Source organism: Saccopteryx leptura, chromosome 4, assembly GCF_036850995.1.
Source record: "Saccopteryx leptura isolate mSacLep1 chromosome 4, mSacLep1_pri_phased_curated, whole genome shotgun sequence".
Taxonomy (NCBI): domain Eukaryota; kingdom Metazoa; phylum Chordata; class Mammalia; order Chiroptera; family Emballonuridae; genus Saccopteryx; species Saccopteryx leptura.
Window position 1 is genome coordinate 144,734,897 of NC_089506.1, and position 21,061 is coordinate 144,755,957.

General features: G+C 34.2%; 1 protein-coding gene across 13 annotated transcripts in view; it reads right to left on the minus strand.

Annotated features, from left to right (window-relative positions):
- Nucleotides 1-21,061, minus strand: part of MEF2C (myocyte enhancer factor 2C) — a 168,233-nt gene that overhangs the window by 119,297 nt on the left and 27,875 nt on the right. The window lies entirely within an intron of this gene.

A 21,061-nucleotide genomic window follows, 5' to 3' on the forward strand; every position in this document is an offset into this window, starting at 1 on the left:
TTTCCAAATGATAACTAAAATGGTATATATGTTGCTTTTAAGAATGTAATGTTAAAATGCAGCTATATCTGAAGTAGCTACCTAATGGATAATGAGGTCTTCTAGGTTGAACTTGTATACCCTTGACCAAGAGTCAATTATCAAACAGCTGTGTATACTTGGTAGCCAAATATATTCCATTAAAATGACTGAGAAGAAATGTTCCATTAGCTACATAATGCCTAGACATTCAATAAGTTGAAAACCATAAGTTACTACACTTAAATTGATACAGGTAATAAAAAATGGCCTGAATAAATAAAATCTATAATATTTAAATAATAAGATTATTATAAGAGACATATGAAAATGGCTAGTGAAGAGTAAAACTTATGATTTGACTATCATTTTGTTTTTCTTATTCCCACCATACACTAATGATAATCAAAAGTGGAATAGATAAAAAGTTTGAGTTAGCTTTTGTAAGATTTCTACATAATAGTTTTTAAAAGATATAAACCCTTTCCAAGATACCTGGTTCCTCATATATTTACAGGAATAAGAGATTAATCTAGTCAGATGCTTATCACAAAACAAAACAAAAATCCAACTTACATGAATCAATTGGATAAAACTTAAACTCCAACCAGGGCCAATAAGATACATTGTCTTTTCATGACTCATAAATGTCTCTTTTAACAGGTTTTATTAATTACAACAGTAATTAGTTTTAAGACTAAGCCTTTTCCACCCTTTTAATACTAAGATCTTTTCAAAACTACAGTTCAAAACTAAGCTTTTCCCCACACCCTTGACTGTTCCTTGATGTGGGGTGGTGCACTCTCATGAGGAATCCCATTATGCCTCAGATAAATGGCTTTGTATCAGAGACTTCCTTGTTTGTATATTGGAATAAAGGTTTTGATTTCTATACTATGAAATGAGGCAGAGGAGCCCATGCTGGAGGAGAGCTGAGAAAGGCCACGCGGAGGAGAGGAGAAGCAGCCAAGATGGTGGAGTGAAGGAGAAGCCAGTTTGTGCAGAGAGAAGGAGATGGGGAACAGAGGTGAATAAGGCTGGTGAGGTAGAAACCTTTGATTCTAGGAAACTCGGATAAGTCAGTGGCTTTGGGAGCCCTGAATGGAAAGGGAAGCCTTTTCCCACTGTGTGTATTTCTTGCCCGCCGGGTGCAAGCTATGATGGTGGCTGCGGCTACTGGCCTTACAGGTACTATAGCAGATCTACTTCAAAAGTAATTTGTCAATTGCGGCATTATAAATCCATCAGAGAATATATTCTGAATGCAAAGATGAATAAAATCTAATCGCTGCCATCCAAAAAACTTAATTTTTACCAAACTGAGAAAGACACTTTAAATATTAACTTTAGTCCAATATTGAAATTAATAAATATAAACTAGGTACACATAAAGTCTTCTAAAAGTCAGACATGGGAAAAGACAACTCCAAGGGGAAAGGGCCCATGGTGGAAGTACTTAAGTGCTTTTCCTAAGTCTCTTTCATTTGAATTAGGCCCAATTATTACCCTTGACTCACTTGCTTAAATTTAATTTAACAAATCTATGGAACATCTATTATGTATGAAACATTCATTTAAATGAGAAAACAAAGATACTCAATGTGGTAGAGTTTCCAAGCTCTAGGAGTTTACAATTTAAAGTGAGTTAAGAATAACTTACATTTGTACAGTATTTCCATTTTATAATGCTATTTATTATACATGTATCATTTCATTAAATCCTTGAGAACCATGATTGCTGAAGACACAAAAGTTAACATTCTTTCTATTGGGATAAGAAAAAAGGACTGCAGTGACTCATGATTGTCTTAACTAGAGTCTGTAGGGTTTTACTTTTACGTTTCTGAGAACACATTCTAATTTTAGTATGTATATGAGTATACCGACCCATTCTCGAACAGTTTATGTGTGTTACTCTCTGCAGGGGCACCATGCGCAGGACAGGAAATGAGCAAGTAGGGTCGAAAGCACCCTGCAAGGGTGTCAGCTCCAGTGCTCTTCCTACTGAGAACAGACACGACTTTATAAAAGGGCTTTGGGATTCTCTCTTAGGCTTTTATTTTTAATTGCCAATACAGTATTAAATTTTGGAATTTGAAAGAGTCTTGATAAATGCTAGTAGAATCCTTTGAGAATCTTTTTAAAAATATTGCATATTCAACTTTATTTTCTTAAATAATCTGAAAATATTTTTATCCCCCAAACAAGTTACTTCACTTTTCAGAAAAGCATTATCTGAGTTTTAAGGACGACATATAATAATAAGACAGATTTCTTTTTAAATTTTTTGGCATTTTTCTAACCATTTTTAGGTTCTATTTCTGATACAGGAGAATAAAAGAATTAGTTGAGTTGATAAGTATTTTAAAGGCAGTAAGTAAAATAATGCACTTCATGTTGCATGAATTTTCATTCTTTTCCTTCACATTTCTTGTCAAGTAGCTGAACATGTGCACCAATTATGGTCCAAGTCTGGACGGTACACAAAATATCTCAGAGGGTTTTAAAAACAACAAAGGGAAAGAAGCACCACCACCAACTCTTTAAGTTAAATACACGAAGTATTGTTTTTAGACTCATAAAACCATTCAAGAAAGTATTTTCTTCCTATTAACTCAATCTCAATATATTTAGGCATTTCCTGATAATGAAATCCATCTTGTGAATGTCTACTTCAAATAAACGCAATGTATATAGTTCTATTTCTGTACTTATGCAAATAACCTCATGTCCAGAGTTTAGAAGAGGTTCTAATTCAAGCCCTACCAAATTTTTTTTTCCTCAATTCAAGTCAATTCATGTGTATTATCCGTCTACAATATGTTCCAGGAACTTTCCCAGTCATATCAGGGAACCCTGCAATGAACAAGACTCGGCAGAGGTTATAATGCAGAAGGAAGGGAGTGGCAGAATTCATCTTCTCATTTATTTAACATATATCTATTAACTATGTACATAGCAGATTCTAGCTTTTGAACACACGGGCAACAAAACTCAAAGCTGGCCTGGGGCATTCTGAATGAGGGTAGTCCAGTAAGAGTTTCTCAGAGGCCATGGAAAGCAGCTAGCCAATACGGGTAAGCAGTCCAGACCTCAAAGGCCTAGTTCAGTCAGACCCTTCTCAGGCATTCTCATCATGCACATATCCTTCTTAAGCCCTCCTGCTCTCTTTTTTAGTTCTTATTCAGTCATTCTTTGGGGAATACGTTTTCTCCTATATTCCACATATTAGCTAATGATAACTAATAAATATTTAGAGTAATATTTATTATATATCTGATTAAGAAACAGAAAAAGGCTATTTTGAAAAGAAATGATAAACTAGGAATACTTGCAATCTTTAAGCAATAACCCTCAAACTCCAATATACATCCAAATATTATGTTGAAAGTACTCCCAGGAAAGTGGGAACACTCATGATTCTGAGGTCTGTACCCTATGGACTACATTTCAACACCTAGAAATTGTTTTCATTATTTTCACAAAAATTCCACCTGCCACGTCAAAGAATGCTTTGACTAAGCATTACTGGTTAAGGAAAATTTGAACAATATAAATTCACTTACTTGTGTTACAACACCCTATGGCTTCCTACTATTTAAAAAATTTTTACTGTAACTGTGCAATGATGGGTTGTTGTGGACACAATGTGAGAAGCTAATCATTTAAAAAATTGTTTCCATGTAAAGTAAATCCTGGGTTTTCTAATTTTAAAACAGATTTTCAGGACACAAATTATTTGTGTTGGGGATGTGACTGTGTTATTGCGTACACAGAGGTATGCTAGGGTCCACTCAAAAAAGCAGGACATGTAGCAACAAGGCATGGCACATTTAAGCTCTTCATTTAAGCGCCAGCTCAAGTGTTTTCTCCTCTGTATTTCCAGAACCTTCATGCAGTACCAATTAAGTCTTTTATTTCCTGTGTAATCAAAGAATGTAGAATCAGCATGCAAGAAAGATAAAAAAGAATGTCATTTAGCACATGAATGTTCCTATATTAAGTAACTAAAGTATGAAGTAGTCTATAATAGGAAAAAAGTGTTTATTTTTTCAAACTCCTATAGAATATTTCAGTTCAGTTCATAGCAGAGAGAATACTAAATATCTACTGTTACGGCATCCTAAGAGATGCCAATAAATTGGAAACTAGACGGTACAATTAACTGTATACATTAGAAAGCTGCTCTGGAAAAGAAAAACTTCTTTTTGCAGATATGACATAGATGTAACATTAATGGCTACAAAAAAGCCATCAGCTACCAACACACACACACACACACACACACACACACACAATCAGCTGCAAATATATGTGTTAATTTAGGAGCAAGTACAAAAATTTGAGATTTTTTTTTGTGGGACTAAAATCCATAGTGTTCAACAAAAGGTACACTTCAGTTTTTTTTTCTTTTAAACAGAATAAACACATGGGGTGCTATAATAATAGACATTAATACTCCATACACAACTTGATCAAGTCCTCTAGTGCATTCCACAATATAGTGTTTAAAACCTTACAGGCCTTATCATTTCATTAAATACTTCCTGCAAGTAGGGAAGAGTATCAATTTCCTTTATGTAATGGAAATAAGTTACATTTTTATGTTCAGTTCAACGTTCAAATAATGAATAAAAATACCATTGAAATACTACGTTCTGTACGGAGGAAGTAAGCAGCAATTTCTTTTAATTTTTTTTATTTATTCATTTTAGAGAGGAGAGGGAGAGACAGAGAGAGAGAGAGAGAGAGAGAGAGAGAAGAGAGGAGAGACAAAGAGAGTGAAAGGGGGGAGGAGTTGGAAGCATCAACTCCCATATGTGCCTTGACCAGGCAAGCCCAGGGTTTCGAACCGGCGACCTCAGCATTTCCAGGTAGACGCTTTATCCACTGCGCCAGCACAGGTCAGCAGTTTCTTTTATATAATGGAAATACATTGCATTTTACAGTAGATTAAACTTTCTGATACTGAAAGTGCCAATGAAATAAATGAAGTACCTTCTGATATTCTTCTATATATCCCAAGGATGGAAAAAGAACAACGCTGCCACTTCTAATGTGAACAGAAGAATAAATGAATGCAATTCTTTGTAGGTTTCTTTTTTCTTTAATGGCAAGATTAGTTCCTTGGTAACGCCCTCCTAATCACTAGGGCGGCATGCCTGCTGGCCAATCTTCTGGATTTGTCTATTCCGTTTCCCTTAACATCTTTCCCTTCTAGAATCATAAAACAAAATGAACTGTTTTGTTGGTTTCCTTTTTTTTTTTTAAGAAATTGTAATTTTTTTCATCTTAAAAAATGCTATATTCCGAAGCATACCTTTCAGACATAAGCTTACGTCATGTCAGTGTGCCAACTGCTGCCTCACTGGGCGACAGGACTCAGCAGAGTTGGCCTGCTCGGTAGAGCCCCACAGCCACGATCTGGAAGCTCAGCCCCACCACGTGCGTGGCATTCAGATGATCCACAGCAATCCTGCAAGACTACATTTTAAGTAGAGCTTCCAATTTGCTGTGGTTGGCATGACCTAATTTTGGCTCGAAAGGTACATTTTTTTCCCCTCTGGGTTTTACCGATTACACATTGGAGAAAAAAAAAAATCTTCGTAAAGGAATTCTTACCTTCCCTTTCTTAAGGAAATTTAGGGAATTTAACAACTGTTAGCCTCTGGCTAATACACAAACTAGTCTTTTTCCAACTTCGCCTACATCTTGACCCCTCATGCCAAATATTTTCAGGCAGTCTATTTATAAAGCTCATCACTTCCCCTGTTACTTCATCTTTAGAAATGCCAATAATTTAAAACTGGAATGATACAGCTGGTCTCATAAACCGGGAAAGGAAAGGTTCTATGGAAGAGATAATTTACCTGTTATAACTTAAGAATTCAACTTATTTCTTCTCAATTTTATAGTTAAAAGGGAAGTTATGCTATGTTCCTTATTTATCACCTTAGTGTTCAAAGATGATTCAAAGTTCTCAAGATTTTGAATGCTAATGGAAGTTCTTAGCCCTGACTGCACATGTGTATTACCTGAAATACTTTTAAAAAATAATGATATGTAAATCCATCCCAGACCAATGGAATCAGTATCATTGGAGCTGGGACTTCAGCATTCAGCATTGTTATTGTTTAAAAGCTCTCCAAGAATTTGAATGTGAAGCCAGATCTTGAAATCCACTGTGTTAAACTCTCTTAAAAATATAAAGGTATGTACCCTAATACTGGTATGTTGTAGCATTATCTTATTTAAATGTAGTATGTTCTTGAAATTCACTGGCATATTCATCTGAGAATTGACTGCCATGAAAGAGCTTCTCAGCTATTGCATATGTGAGAAAAAAACTTATCTGGATAACCTTGCTGATTCTCAATACATTTATAAGTTGCAATCATAAAAGCTCTGTCTTTCAGAGAAAAAAACGGTCCTAATAAATATGCCCCTTTCTTGCAAAACCAGCACTGGAGATTTCCAAGGGTTTGAAAATCATTCGTTTACTATTGAATGTTTAGAGCAGGGGTAGTCAACCTTTCTATACCTACCGACCACTTTTGTATCTCTGTTAGTAGTAAAATTTTCTAACTGCCCATCGGTTCCACAGTAATGGTGATTTATAAAGTAGGGAAGTAACTTTACTTTATAAAATTTATAAAGCAGAGTTACAGCAAGTTAAAGCATATAATAATAATTACTTACCAAGTACTTTATGTTGGATTTTCGCTAAGTTTGGCAGAATAAATCTTTATAAAACAACTTACTATAGTTAAATCTATCTTTTTATTTATACTTTCGTTGCTCTGCAACAGCCCACCATGAAAGCTGGAACACCCACTAGTGGGCAGTAGGGACCAGGTTGACTACCACTGGTTTAGAGGGTTTCCAGTTGCATTAAAAAATAAATCTCACCTTATGATATTTACTGACTTATAAATCTATAATAATAAGCTAATTGAATTCAATGCTGTATACTTAATTTACTCAAGGTGATAATTTTCTAAATGCATGTGTAATGTTAATATATTATCTATTTGAGATCAAATTCAGTACATTTTATGACTTCCAAAAGAAGCAATCCATTAGATTAAAGTTCTCAGTCTTACGTCTCTACTCCAATCACTGGGAAATAATATAATCAAGCCATCTAGCCCAGTCCCCCTTCCTCCTTGCCAACATGAAACTGGGCTTATTAATGAAGACTCTCCTTTGTGGAGGTAATGTGGTCTAATAAATGTAATTAAAAGTTGCTTTACAGAGTTGGAATTTTATTCCATCATGTAACTAAGATGACCATTATTCTAACCCTTCCCTGACTCCCTACACACACACACACACACACACACACACACACACACACACACACACACCAATGGATTGGCTCATTCTACAGTAAGGCTTCCTCTGAAATAATGGAATATTTTTCTCTGTAACTTGTGGAACTAGTATATTTGTCTAGTCACACACTGCCTTTTCCGTCTTCTGATACACATACAGAAGCCTGCGTGTGTGTGTGTATTGCATGTATGTTTGCAAACACAAAGGAACAAGTTCAGTATCTTGGATTCCATGTGTCTTGAGGCCATAGTTTGTTATATGTCTTATAGATTTATTGCCTTCTCTTAGCGTACCTTATTTTCCAAGTACACAAGATTTTACCTCAGGGTACGAATTCTCTAAGGTACATGTATTTATTTACTTTTGCTCTTATAGAACAAAAAATGGAGAAATACCACTTGAAGTTGCTTTTTAGTTACTTTTTCTAAGAGATAGGAGTTGAGCCTCCACTGTATAAAATATTCTTGTAGTGCTATTTCCCTGTTGGTGCTCTTCTCCCTCATTCGTAACTTGTTCCACATCCTTGTCAAAACAGTGAACTGCATGGGAGGGCCTGGATCAGGCCCTGCTTCCTTTCAGCTGTGTTTCGGAAATGGGCTGTGAGTGGGAGTGGGGGAGGAGCAAGTCCTCTAGGTTACCTCGAGATCCAGGGTAGTTTTCTGTAATACCAGAGAATGCAAAGAGGATTAACTAGACTTTTATTACTTTTGGTACCATCTCATAGCTTCATTCACTGCCCCCAATTTCAACAGAACCTAAAGTCCTGAACAAGGCCTGGGAAGCTTCTCCAAATGAGGAGGCTAGGTTGAGAACATGCAAGTTCATATAAAAAACTCATATAAGTCTGTTATGCTTTCAGAGGGAAAATGAATTTAAAAAATCCCTTTTCCAGAATACTGCCAGGATTTCACTCATCATTTAAGGCTCACCTTAGATGTCCCTTCTTTTACTAAACACTGACCTGACTAGTCATCTCCTGAAAAAATTGAACATTCCCTCAGTTAAGTATCCACATGACCTCTGACATACCTGCAGTATAGCTTTTATAACATTACATTCATAATTGCATCTGGCATGTTCATCAGCCTCATCGGACTGAATCCCTCAGGTGCAGACACTCCATCTTTCACTCTTGTATCCTGAAATCTAGCAAGTCACCTCCTATTAAATATTCAGTGAATGAACTGACTAATAAAATTGTAGTGGATGAACAAACGGGAAGTTTTGGGAAACAGGAGTAGATATTTCATGGGCAGAGCTCAAAATAGTTATCAGCTTATTTTTTTCCTTAACTTTCAGAATGCACGAAGTTGTATGATCAAAGTTACAGATTTATTTTTATCTTCTAAATAGTGGTTGTCACCCAGGCTTCACATTAAAATCATCAGGCATCTCTGAGAAACAGCAATGCCTGGATGACAGTCCAATTTAATTCAAATCTAGAGGTGGGACCTGGACATCAATATTTTTAAAAAGCTCCCCATATAGACAGGACTGAGAACCACTGCTTTAAACTAACTACAAGAAGGACATGCAATGTTTTATACCTGTGACCCTGTCACTTAACATATACCCAAGATCAGTTCCGTTCACAGTTTATGAATGGATTCTGTTTGTGAAAACTGTTAGTTGATTTTAGTCCTTAGATAATTAAAAATTTTAAAAGGCTTTTGAAATGCAATAGCAGCTACATCACAATCTTTTTCTGGAAGTACTACTTTATGTAACTTTATGTAATTATCTTTTATAGAATTAGCCAACAGCTATAACTTCCTCCTCAGTCTTTGGCTAATCCAGGCCTTTATAGTAAATATTTGTTTCCTGTATATTTAGAACTCAAATGGATACTAAATATAAATCTGGTGCTTACTGAGTCTTAAGAGTGTGCTTTACAGTTGGAAGGTTCCAAAGAGGGAATTCAAATAACTATAGTCAAAATCACATTAGGAAGTAGACATAACTAGCTTGAGTGGTTTGGTTAGAAAAAATGAAATGAACACTGAGCATTAGCAGTGTGGCGCTTACTGTTTCATAAAGCAAACAAAACACCCTCGCCAGTGGGCACTACAGAGTGACGTGGAGGTCACTTGTCACTGTAACCAATTAATTCCAAATTATGCATCTAATTCCCAAATCTCCAAGTCACATTTCTAATAAAAATAATTTTTAAATACAGAGAACACAGGTTATTTTGGTGTTTGCATGGTAATCCAAATAATCATTTACTTCTTTTTAACAGTAAAGTAAAGCGGAACCAAATGTAGTTACTAAAATTCACTTTGGAAATTTGGCAAGGAATCCATGACTTTAAAGACATGGTAGCTATTAATTTTGAAGTCCAAAGCATATACATTTTGTAATTCATAAATATCTAAGTCTTGTTTGATCTCTGACCCACCTCTCTGTTCTTACTTCTAGGCAAAGGTGTAGTAATAATCTTATAAAAAAACAAGAAAACTGTAATATGGATAAGAAAGTTCATATTATTTCTCATAGTAAAAATCCTAAAGGTGATTCTTCTCTGTTTTTAAGAAGTCTTTTTAATGAATGCAGAAATACTCAGTTAAAAACTAAAAGCCATGTACTTGATGAATAAATTTGATATAACACTTCTTAGTATTCAAATATAATGCAAGTTATTCTAGCTTGTCAGTATTTACTTCACATCTATTTCTGGTTTTAAGGTTTTATTGTTTCCTTTTTTAACTACAAAGAGAAAGTTAAATGGCATGCTTTTAAATGGCATGCTTGAATTGAAATTCTCCAGAATATCTAACTGCACTAATTAAATTAACTGATGAACTCCTAAAATCCACTTAATATCCATGAATATATTCTGACACACAGATCACATTCTTACACTAAAACTACATAAATTATTATGATTCCTACAAATAAAGGTTAAAAAATTAAAACAGCTCAAAAAGGGAGTAGCAAGCTCAAGGTTACTATTAGAAAGATGACATAAAACTAGATATTCACATTTTGATTAAAACTAGCATTGTAACTGGACAAATATATTTCACAAATAGTCATAAGACATTATTGTTTGTGAAAAGATCTATCAAAAGTTGATAAAAAAAAAAAAGCCTGACTGTGGTGGCTTAGTGGATAAATCATTGACCTGGAATGCTGAGGTCGTCGGGGGGTTGCCCAGTCAAGGCACATATGGGAAGCAATGACTATGAGCTGATGCTTCCTGCTCCTCTCTCTCTCTCTCTCTCCCCCCCTCTCCCCGCCTACCTAAAAATCAATAAATAAAATTTTTTAAAAAGTTGATAAAAAAAATAGGTGTTTCTTTCCAGATTAACAATATGGAGCTGTTACCATAGAGCAAGAATTAGATCACTTCTTCTTAAAAACCATTCAAACATATCACACAAAGAATAGTTTTAAATATGTCTTTTTGGAGTTACTGAACACTTTTCCCCAAGATGCTATGTGAAATTAGGTTTCTATAGTCATTTTCTTTTTCTTGTCTAACGCTGAGATAATGTATGTGAGATTTTGGCTTAGTGGGTAGAAGAGTGGACTCCGGAGGCCGACTGCACTTGAGGCTCTAGCATTAGCACAGTGGGTGACTTTAGGCAAGACGCTTAACACGTTTTTGGCTTAGTTCTTAATCTGTAAAATGGGGATAGTAACAGTGATTATTTCATTTGGTTTTGAAGAAGAAATGAGTTAGTGCATCTAAAGCCTCAAGCCATTAGAAGAGTGCCCAAATATACAGTAAGCTTTCAAAAAGTGTTAGCTGTGATTGTTATTATGTGTAAAAATAGCTGTAACCAATACTTTCAATATAATAATACAAGTTTTTACACATATCATAAAAGTTATTAGAATTATTAGAGGTATTGTAAGTAGTGACAAAGGATAAAATTAAAAGTGAAATTTGTAAGTCATAGTTGAAAATATCAAATACATTTATAGAAAACCAGTCTTATTTCCAACCACCAAACCAGCAAGAATCGAAAACGAACTGGTCAACATATGTTTATGCAGATGGAAAGAGGATACAACTGTCTAAATTCCCTACAGACAGCTCTCTGGTCACTGCAGTCCAACCTATCATTATCTGTGCAGGAAGACTCTTTGATGGGCTTTGTAGTCTATGAATAATACATATTTTGGGGGACAGCTTCATAAAAATAGTCTGTCTTTGCTTCAAAAAAACCTATGACTAAGCAAATACAAAGAAAGAACTGCTTCCCAACCTCAAAGGAAGGTATCCATGTTGGAAATTGAAGCAACTGGCAAAAAAAAAAAAAGTATTTTTGAGATAATACTTTTATCTCAGATAACTGACTCCATTGTTCATATCCTAGAGAACCAGGAAAAATATGAGTTTCAAAACTATTCTTCCCTTAATTTTTAAAAAGAAAATTGGGGAAAAAGTCTGATTATTTTATTATAAAGCATTATAAATAAAAAAGCCTACTTTTTTTTAAAAAGAAGATCTAGTATTTAAAAGTATTTCACAAGGTAAACCATATTTGCAAATGTTCTAAGTTCTATGAATCTCACTAAAAGGATAAAGCTTTTTTTTTGTTTTTTCCTAATGAAATTCAGGACTGTATTAACACTTTGAGTGATAGGGGATTTTAAGGATTAGTTATTCAGGTTAAGTACAATTAAGTTTGTCTGTGGAGTTTTGTCTCAAAATAGTATTGTGTATATTTATATTGTAGCAAAAGAAAACATTCTGGTTGTCCTACCATACCTGTGACTGCTCTCCTAACATGGCAGTAGTAAGTTAGCAAGGTTCAGTTTACTGTCTTATAATGTACAAGAGCAAATTCCCCCGCTCCACTGTGGATGGCTTTGAGGGGAAGAGTAGTAGGAAATTCTCATATCCCATGGGATTTGACCAAATATTTTTTTCAGTTCACTGCCTGTACTTCTTGGTGTAGAGTAGGCCTTTTTTATCCCAAGAGCAAATATTCAGGATTACCAAAAACGAAATAATTTCAAGTTCCTACAGACTACTTAAAAAGTAAAGTTATATGACACATCAAGTCATGATAAATTAAAGTATTGCCAGGAAAAAGTGAACTTTAGATATGTCCTTTATAACTCATTTTAAACATACATGCCCTGTTCACATCATCAAAAACATTACACAATCAACCTAGGCTAGACATACATTTCTATATTTAAACTATAATTTTAAAAAATCTTCTTTAGGGCCCTGGCCGGTTGGCTCAGCGGTAGAGCGTCGGCCTGGTGTGCGGGGGGACCCGGGTTCGATTCCCGGTCAGGGCACATAGGAGAGGCGCCCATTTGCTTCTCTACCCCCCCCCCCCTCCTTTCTCTCTGTCTCTCTCTTCCCCTCCCTCAGCCAAGGCTCCACTGGAGCAAAGATGGCCTGGACACTGGGGATGGCTCCTTGTCCTCTGCCCCAGGCGTTAGAGTGGCTCTGGTCGCGGCAGAGCGACGCCCCGGAGGGGCAGAGCATCGCCCCCTGGTGGGCATGCCAATTGGATCCCGGTCGGGCGCATGCGGGAGTCTGTCTGACTGTCTTTCCCAGTTTCCAGCTTCAGAAAAATACCAAAAAAAAAAAAAAAATCTTCTTTAAGAATTAAGAAAACTTATAACAATCATTTGATATAACTCTAGACAAGCTAATTTAGCAGTTAATCCATATGATATGACAACAGATCCAATAAAGTCCAAGCAAATTATTTTCTTACTAAAATACACAAAGTTGTTTCAAAAAGGGCTCGTACTGTACATTGTTTGAGTTGTCTATGTGACAATGTGTTGACAGAAATTATGCATTAAATTGTATTTCATAAATTTTCTTTATGAAGAAATATAACTAGCTATCCTATATAAATAGATAATTAATGCTTAATTTGTATGTGATTAATCATTAATACAGTTTCTATATCTTCATTTTAGCTCATGTGAATTATAACTTTGATAAAAACACTTAATTTTCCTGCACTTTGAGTTGCTCTTCATGTCAAAAATTATTTTAAAAATCTCAAATTAGCACTTATGTACATTTTAAATCTTCAATTTTAGGACCTATTTAACTACCATGATCTGTATACAAAATGTGTGTCCACTACCAATCTGCATGTGCAAATATATGCAGCATGCACTTAGTGCACATATCAAAAACTTCCAACTCTGCTAATTTATTAAGCTCAATGTTTCAGAAATAAATGCAGGTTTCCATTCCTCATTTTTTAAAAAAATAAAACTAGAGAAATTGTTTTCTATGAAGACAACAAAAAATTGAGTTTTATTTAGAATACATGATAGAAATATAGACACCTTAATAAATAAAAATCAAGTTCAGAAATGTTTACCTATTATGCTTTTATAATGTGAACATCTACAAAAAAAATTTACATTGTTTTCAGAGAGTACAGTCTATCAAGTGTCTCCATAGGATAAAATAGTTTAACTGCCTTCGGTTTAATTTAATGATGTCAAAGACTTAAGAAAACCCATATGATCAACGAAGTAAAAATACTGATATTTATGATTTGATTTTAAATAGTATATCACAATCTTTTAAAAGAAAGCTTTGATTTGAGAAGGGAAGTAGGTTTGCTTTTAGAAGACATGAATCTAATGATTATGAAGTAAATTTTGCAATTAGGATTACAAATATGACAAATTAATATTTGGTGGATTTAAAATAGTATAAAAACCTACTCTAAGATTTAAATACAATACATATTGTTCATCAGTAAAGATGTTTGTGAACTTTTAAAATTTAATTTTTAATGGAAAGTAAATATTTGGTCAAAACATGTTTGCAAAAAAGCTTTTGGTCTACCACTGTTATAAAAGTTTCTTAGAAATCTCTGAAAGGCTGAGTACAATGAAACTAGGGCAATGCATATATTCTCAGTTACTCTTTAAAAAAACCTGTAAAAGTGACGACAGTGGCATGTTCTGACACATTCTTTTCATAAACCAAACCCTGTCAGTGACAGCAGAACAGACTGTGTGCATCTGCTGGGACCGAGCCAGATGACAGTGGGAAACGCACATGGACACCTTGGCACAGCAAATAAAAAAAACGGGAAAAAAGACCTGGAAGAGAATGTGCTCAACTTTAATTGAATCATTCTTTCCAACATGATGAACTTCATCCAACCACCTCTTGTAGCCTGTCAATTTTAAATAGAAGAATGTGTTTTAAAAAGGTCCTTTGTAAATTAGAGCTGTTTTGTCCTCTTTTAGCACTAAATAGCGACTCAGGGTTTGAATTATTTCTTTAAATTATGGCAAATGTAATAAGCATTAAGGTTACTTAAAAAATAAAAAATAAATAAAGAAGAGGCCAAACCACTCTACCACAGTCTGGTACAAGAATGCTATACTTCTAAAAACCCCTTTCAAGTTCAAGTCCAATGTCAAATATCTGGGTTGTTTCAAATTATGTGGGTATTATACTGCCACACACGAGAGAGATGCCAAAATTCAAATATTCTGCAAATGTGACTATTGTAAATGCTACTTGGACTCAATAGTGCAACAAAATTTTATTTTATGCTGATCAACCACGGTATTGTTTAAACAGTCGGCTCAATAGCAGTAGAAAGGTCCATACATAAAAACAAATGTGCTTCTATAAATCATATCAGGAAGTTCTCTTGGATGCTCTGATTACAATGAAAATTTATTCCATACAGTATACAATGCAAATTTTAAACTGGAGACCAAGTTGTTTAATAGATTACCAGTCTGATGGAAGCAGCTGCAGTAAAAAAAAAAAAAAAAAAAAAAATCTGGTGATTAACAGCCATTTTCCAGTAATCATAACCCTGGAAAGGGCTACTAAGCAGGGGGAGGGAGTTGCAGATGGAATAATTCTCTAAGCCCATGTGCCTTAGAGGGCTCCATCATCTTCATGCAGACATTATTATTATTATTATTATTTTAAAATTAAAGCTTTTAGAGGCATCCCTGATTGCAGTGTTGGGAGCTGTCCATGCTGTTTTACCATGGGGAAGTCCACTCTGCTAGCATTCCTTGCGCTGAGCACTCTTTAGCCAGGCATTAAAACAAGGCTAGAAAAGAAAGCTGAATGCAAGGTGCACACTAGAGGGCCATTATTCAAGAGCTTGAGAATCATTTCAAGAAGTTGCAACTCCACAGGCTGTCTAAACTGGGCCGGCCTCATCAACATCACCTGTCATCCAAAATATAAATTTCTTTGAGAAACTGAGTTATGATAAATGCTGAACAAAAAAGGTGGTCAACAGACTCTGAGACCAGAAATAGTACCATTTTCATCCACATCTTATCAAAATTTGTTTATCTATGTTATCAAAAGGTGTAACCCTCAGGTAAAATTCTGCATTTTTTGAACTACATTATATTTCTTCTTACACAAAGGAACATACCCAAATTAAAGTAAGTTCACTTGCTCATCATTTCAAAGTTGATAAACTATAATTAAAATGAACAATCTCTGAAATCTGAAAAATAAAAAAATAATGATGGGTGTGCCATTTACTTATTTCTTTAAAGTATTCAAATAAAAAATACATTTTATCTTTACTAGTAAATAAAACTTATTAATTTATTCAACAAATATCTATAGAAAATCTACCATTTGCAAGCGTGATTATGAATAGAAAGATGAGTAATATGACACTCAGTCTTCATAAATTAATTCTATCAATCTTATTACAATCAAAATTACATAGAAAAATAAGAATTATTAATGTATCCTTCAAAAGTAGATAATACTAAGGTGACCAACTTTTTTACAATTAAAAGGACAAAAATAAATTTAAGAAGACAATATCATAAATAAAATAAACATTTTATTCCTTGCAATAATACACTATAATATGATAAATGCATAATAAAAACATTTGTAATATTTTATATTATAATTATGCTTACATGCCTATAAATTTTTAATAATAATTGCAAGAAAAAAGTACTCATTTAGATACAAATATGTCACATCACACGCAATGGATCGACTCTGCATCAATTGAATATGGAAATTTACAGATTAGCCTTCCAATTTAAAAATGGAGGACATGTAGGAGGACACTTTTCAAGGAAGGATGGAACTTACAAAAGAAGGGCAATCCTCCCTAAAAGAGGACGACTGGTCACCTTAATAATACTAATGCTAAAGAAAAAAAAACCCTTTAGAATTCTTGGTAAGCTTTTTCAATATTAAAACCACTTATTAATTCTATGTACATCAAATGCTTCCTCCAAACTGAACTTTTATTAAAACTAAGCAATAATCTACCTAAAATTCAGAAGTTTCAATAAATGACTTTTAAAACTTATAAATGCAATAATTTTGTTACTTTGGTTCCATTAATGGTTGTAAAAATAATATTTCTTTAATAATATCTGATTCTATGAAAGGATTTGATTATTTAAAATATTTTATTTATTAACTTTAATGAAAGGAGAGAGAAAGAGAGAGAGAAAAGGGAGCGGGAAGAATCGACTCGCTGTTGTGTTTCACTTGTGCCTTGACCAGGCAAGCCCAGGGTTTTGAACCAGCGACCTCAGCATTCCAGGTTGATGATCTATCCACACTGCACCACGACAGGTCAGGGGATTTTGATGTTCTTGAAGAAATATATTGTATTTAACAGTCATTAACACTGGCCCAATATAGCATCAGAATTATAATTTTAATCCAATTTTAACAGAATGATAGTATTATTGAAAAAAGTTTAAAGTAATTATCCTACCAAGAATTTTTAAGTTATCATCATTGGCAGAAAGATAAAATAATTTAAAAATAATGTAGTGCTATGATAATTTATTAATTACTGACCACTTACATTGTGCTTTTATATGTATCATCCTGTTTAATCCTTAAAGCTCTGAAGAGGTGGGTGGCAATATTATCCCCATTATACAGATGTTGAAACTGAGGCTTTCTGGTGGTTAAATAACCTGCCTATAGCTACTAATCAGTAAATGGGAGGCAATATTTTGAACCCAGTTTGGTCTTTGTTCTTAACCATTACCCTCTATCTATATTGTTTATGGATCACTTCATCTAATAGGACATATATGTATTTATTATACATGTATTAAGGAAATGATATTAAGTATAGCAATGAGGTCTTCAAACTCTTTACGCTTGCAAATCAAAAGAACTGATTTTCTCTTGCACTCATCTTCATCCTCTCATGCTTTTTCTCTCTCATTCTCTCTGCTCTCTCCCTATTCCTCCCTGCCCATACACTCCCCACCACACACACACACATGCACGTTGAATGTTTTCACAGAACATCATGAAAGCCATAACTTGGTTCAATTAATTCAATAACTGTAGTCCCTCTTAAAACTTCAGAATGCTGTGCATTTTTGCCGTAAATGTACCATCCACTGACTCTAAAGTTGTCAGTGGTTCCTTACAAAGAAACCATCCTATAGTCTGCTATTTCAAGATAGCGTCTAGAGCTCTTTCATGACATGGCATTGGGCTGTGAAGAACCACATCAATCTCTCAAGTGTAAAAAAATATGTCAACACCTGAAACAATTCTATGATCTCAATGTGTAGTCAAAACAAGTTAAAAGTGCACTTGCTTTCTCACAATATCAACAGTTATGAAGCAAGGAGGGAACTCAGGAGAGAATCCAAAAACAATAAAAATTGAGAAAAAAAAGGTGAGGTCAAGAATTCTTTGATTTTTGAAGTTATAAAATGGGAGGATGGAAAAAAAATCACGCAGTGTTCCTTCTAACTCACATCAAGGAAGATCAAACAGTCTTGGAAGGGACATTGCCCATTTATTTCGACCAAAAGGACACAGGGAAAGAAGCAATGGGTCTGAGTATTTTATCCAGCCTTTTGCAAAACTGTTCATGTTATCGTGGGAATTTCTTTTTTGGTTTTATGTAAGGGGTGAAAACTCAACTGTGAAGAAAAGAAAGATGCAGTCAAAATTATTTCCTTAACCTATAACCTATACAGAGTCTAAGTGGTCTTTGGATAAATACCAGAAATGAACAAAAGAATACACTTTTTTTTTTTTTTTTTAACAGCCAGGCTTGTTAGTCTTATTTTAGTTAAGAAAAAATTCCTGATGGAATTAGGTCTGGATTTATACCTTTTTAACATATTAACTGTTATAGAAGAAGAGTGAAAAGATCTACTTTCTGGACCACAATACCTTTCCTTAAAGACCACCCAACAACTTAACGAGACTCCTCAAACGTGAATGGAAATCAGGCACCTTAAAAAAGTCCAGTACTTGGTCATTTACTATTTCACAGTTAAAAATGTTTAAAATTCTTGCCCAGAGAATTACCTACTATGAGAACCTTCATGTTTTAATCAAATACAGTTTTATAATATTTAAATAGCAAGAAAATCCATTTCCTATTTAAAAATTTTTATCCAGTATACACTAAACACTTGGAATTTTGAAATGTGTCTAACAATATTTATTAAGTGGTAATGATTCAAATTATCCTACAGTTCGGGAGAATTCCAAGAAGATAAAAAAGTCTCACACCATATCCTAAATATAAGCAGTTTTAAAGGTTGAATCTGAATTTTAAATAGAATGCCTAATTTTGTAAAAATAAATGTCAAAAATTACTGACTCCTATTTATATTAATATATGCAAAAAACGTTTAACAATTTCTCTCCCTTCCTAATGAGCCCTGAGACTGTGCCAGGTATAGGACGTTGCTCATAACACCTATGGCAAAAACAGGCCCACATGATCATACTCTGGCGTACATTTACATTTCAAGGTCTATGTTGTATTAATTTCTTGACACTATCAGGAAACATTTGCCTCCACAGAAAAATAGTGGCTTCTTATTTAAACATAATTAAAATTATCTCCCTTATCTATTTTAAAGATAAAGTAAATTACATTTAAGTGATGGTCTGACTTGGTATATTTTATATTGGCAACTGACAATTAGTTCAGTGGCTTAATGACTAAACTAACATTTTAACACTATTTGTACACTGCTAAATTTGCTATGAAAGTAAAGGTGCAAAATATTCATTATATATTTTTACTTAAGGCTCCCACATAATACATTTTTATCAGAGAAGGCAGTTTTAGAAAGTTATGCTGGCAGTAATCTCACTACCCTGCACACAAATGAGAATTCTACTGTTGATTGAAAGGCGCCATGGCAGCTAGAAATTATTTTTTAATAGGATTTTTAAAAATCACATTGGTAATGACTGAAAGTGTAACTGGCAATTAAAGACTGGTTTTAAACAATTTTTTACTTTATTTTACAAGGAGATGTATGAGTTTTCAGACTATAGTTTTAAATGTAAAGAATTTTAATACAGATATTTGAGAGTTGATTTATTTTGCAGGGTAATAAGCACAATACTTACACTGTACCTTTCAAATGAAGAGCATAAACCAAATCTGAAAACTAAAGCCCATATCTTTTCTTTGTACTCTTATTTTGACCTAGCAATCATTAAAATTGTGTTTATCAATAAAAATTACTATAGTGCCACGTATTGGGGTGGAACACTGCAATTTCCAGAGATAAGTACAAAAATTACTTGATGTCAATTTGCATCGCACAATGACCTAACATACCTGGAATATAATGCACAAGCTTCATTGAAAAGGAACCATTATATTTTTCTCTGCAAACAAAAAATAAATATAGGCATCTGATTGGGTCTCCTTGTGGTGGGAGGAGGAGGGTGAGGAAGAGGTCTTGTTTCTATCTTGCACCTATTGTTTTATGCATTCTAAACTGATTTAGGGGAAGAAAAAAGAAGCATAGTAAATCCACTTTGCAGTTTACATCCTAGTGATTTAAGACACTTGATTTTAAAGTTAAAGAAATAAAACATTATGTTTTTCCTTTACCAAAGTGACTGCCCAGGAAGAAGGCCCTCTCCTCAGCCTATGCAAGGGGAGACAAGGACATGACTTGGGGCTGAAATCCCGCAGACAGAAGAGGGGAAGTTTATGATGTGGCACTGTGCATGGAACTGGTCTGCAGCCAGCAATTTTCATTCTGTAGTTCTGCGCCAGTACCTGCCCTGAATTTTCAGAAATAAAACCGCACCAGAGTTCTACCTTAGAAACTGGAAGTTTCATGGAATTAAAAGAATTTATTTTACTTTTTTTATCCTGGGTGTAATTACTGTTCTTAAAAAGAACTGAAACTATAGTAACTGGAGGTTTTTTTGTTTTTTTTTTTCCTTTTTTAGCTCCTCAAACTACCTTCCCACAAAGCCATTTAAGTTAAATGAGACATTTATAGACTCACCTACATGAAGGAAATAACTTAAAACATCTGCTTAGACACATACGTTCTGTTCAGATATAAAGAACATGGCAAAAAAGAACTGAAAAATATAGGGGCATTATATTCTTAAAATGTGTGTTTTTCTGTATGTGTGTGTGTATGTTCATTCATTAAAGAGATTTTTGACTGCAATTAGGTAGTCGGTCCTATAACGGCTTCCTTGTGTGACCATGATTTCTAAAAATAAAATGCTCGAGTGCATATTTCTGCTAAATAATCACATCTTCAAAATTACTTTAAAGAAATCCCAATTCCCTCATGTTACATTAAGCAATAATACCAGCTTTTCATAATAAGCCTTGGTTGTACACCTCATGCATGGTCAACAATTAATTGGGAGGTTAAAAAAAGTCATGTTTATTCTATTAAGTTGTAGACTAATTTCCTTGTCTCTTCTTCCTTATTTACATTAGTGAATCTATCTTTTAATTTTGCA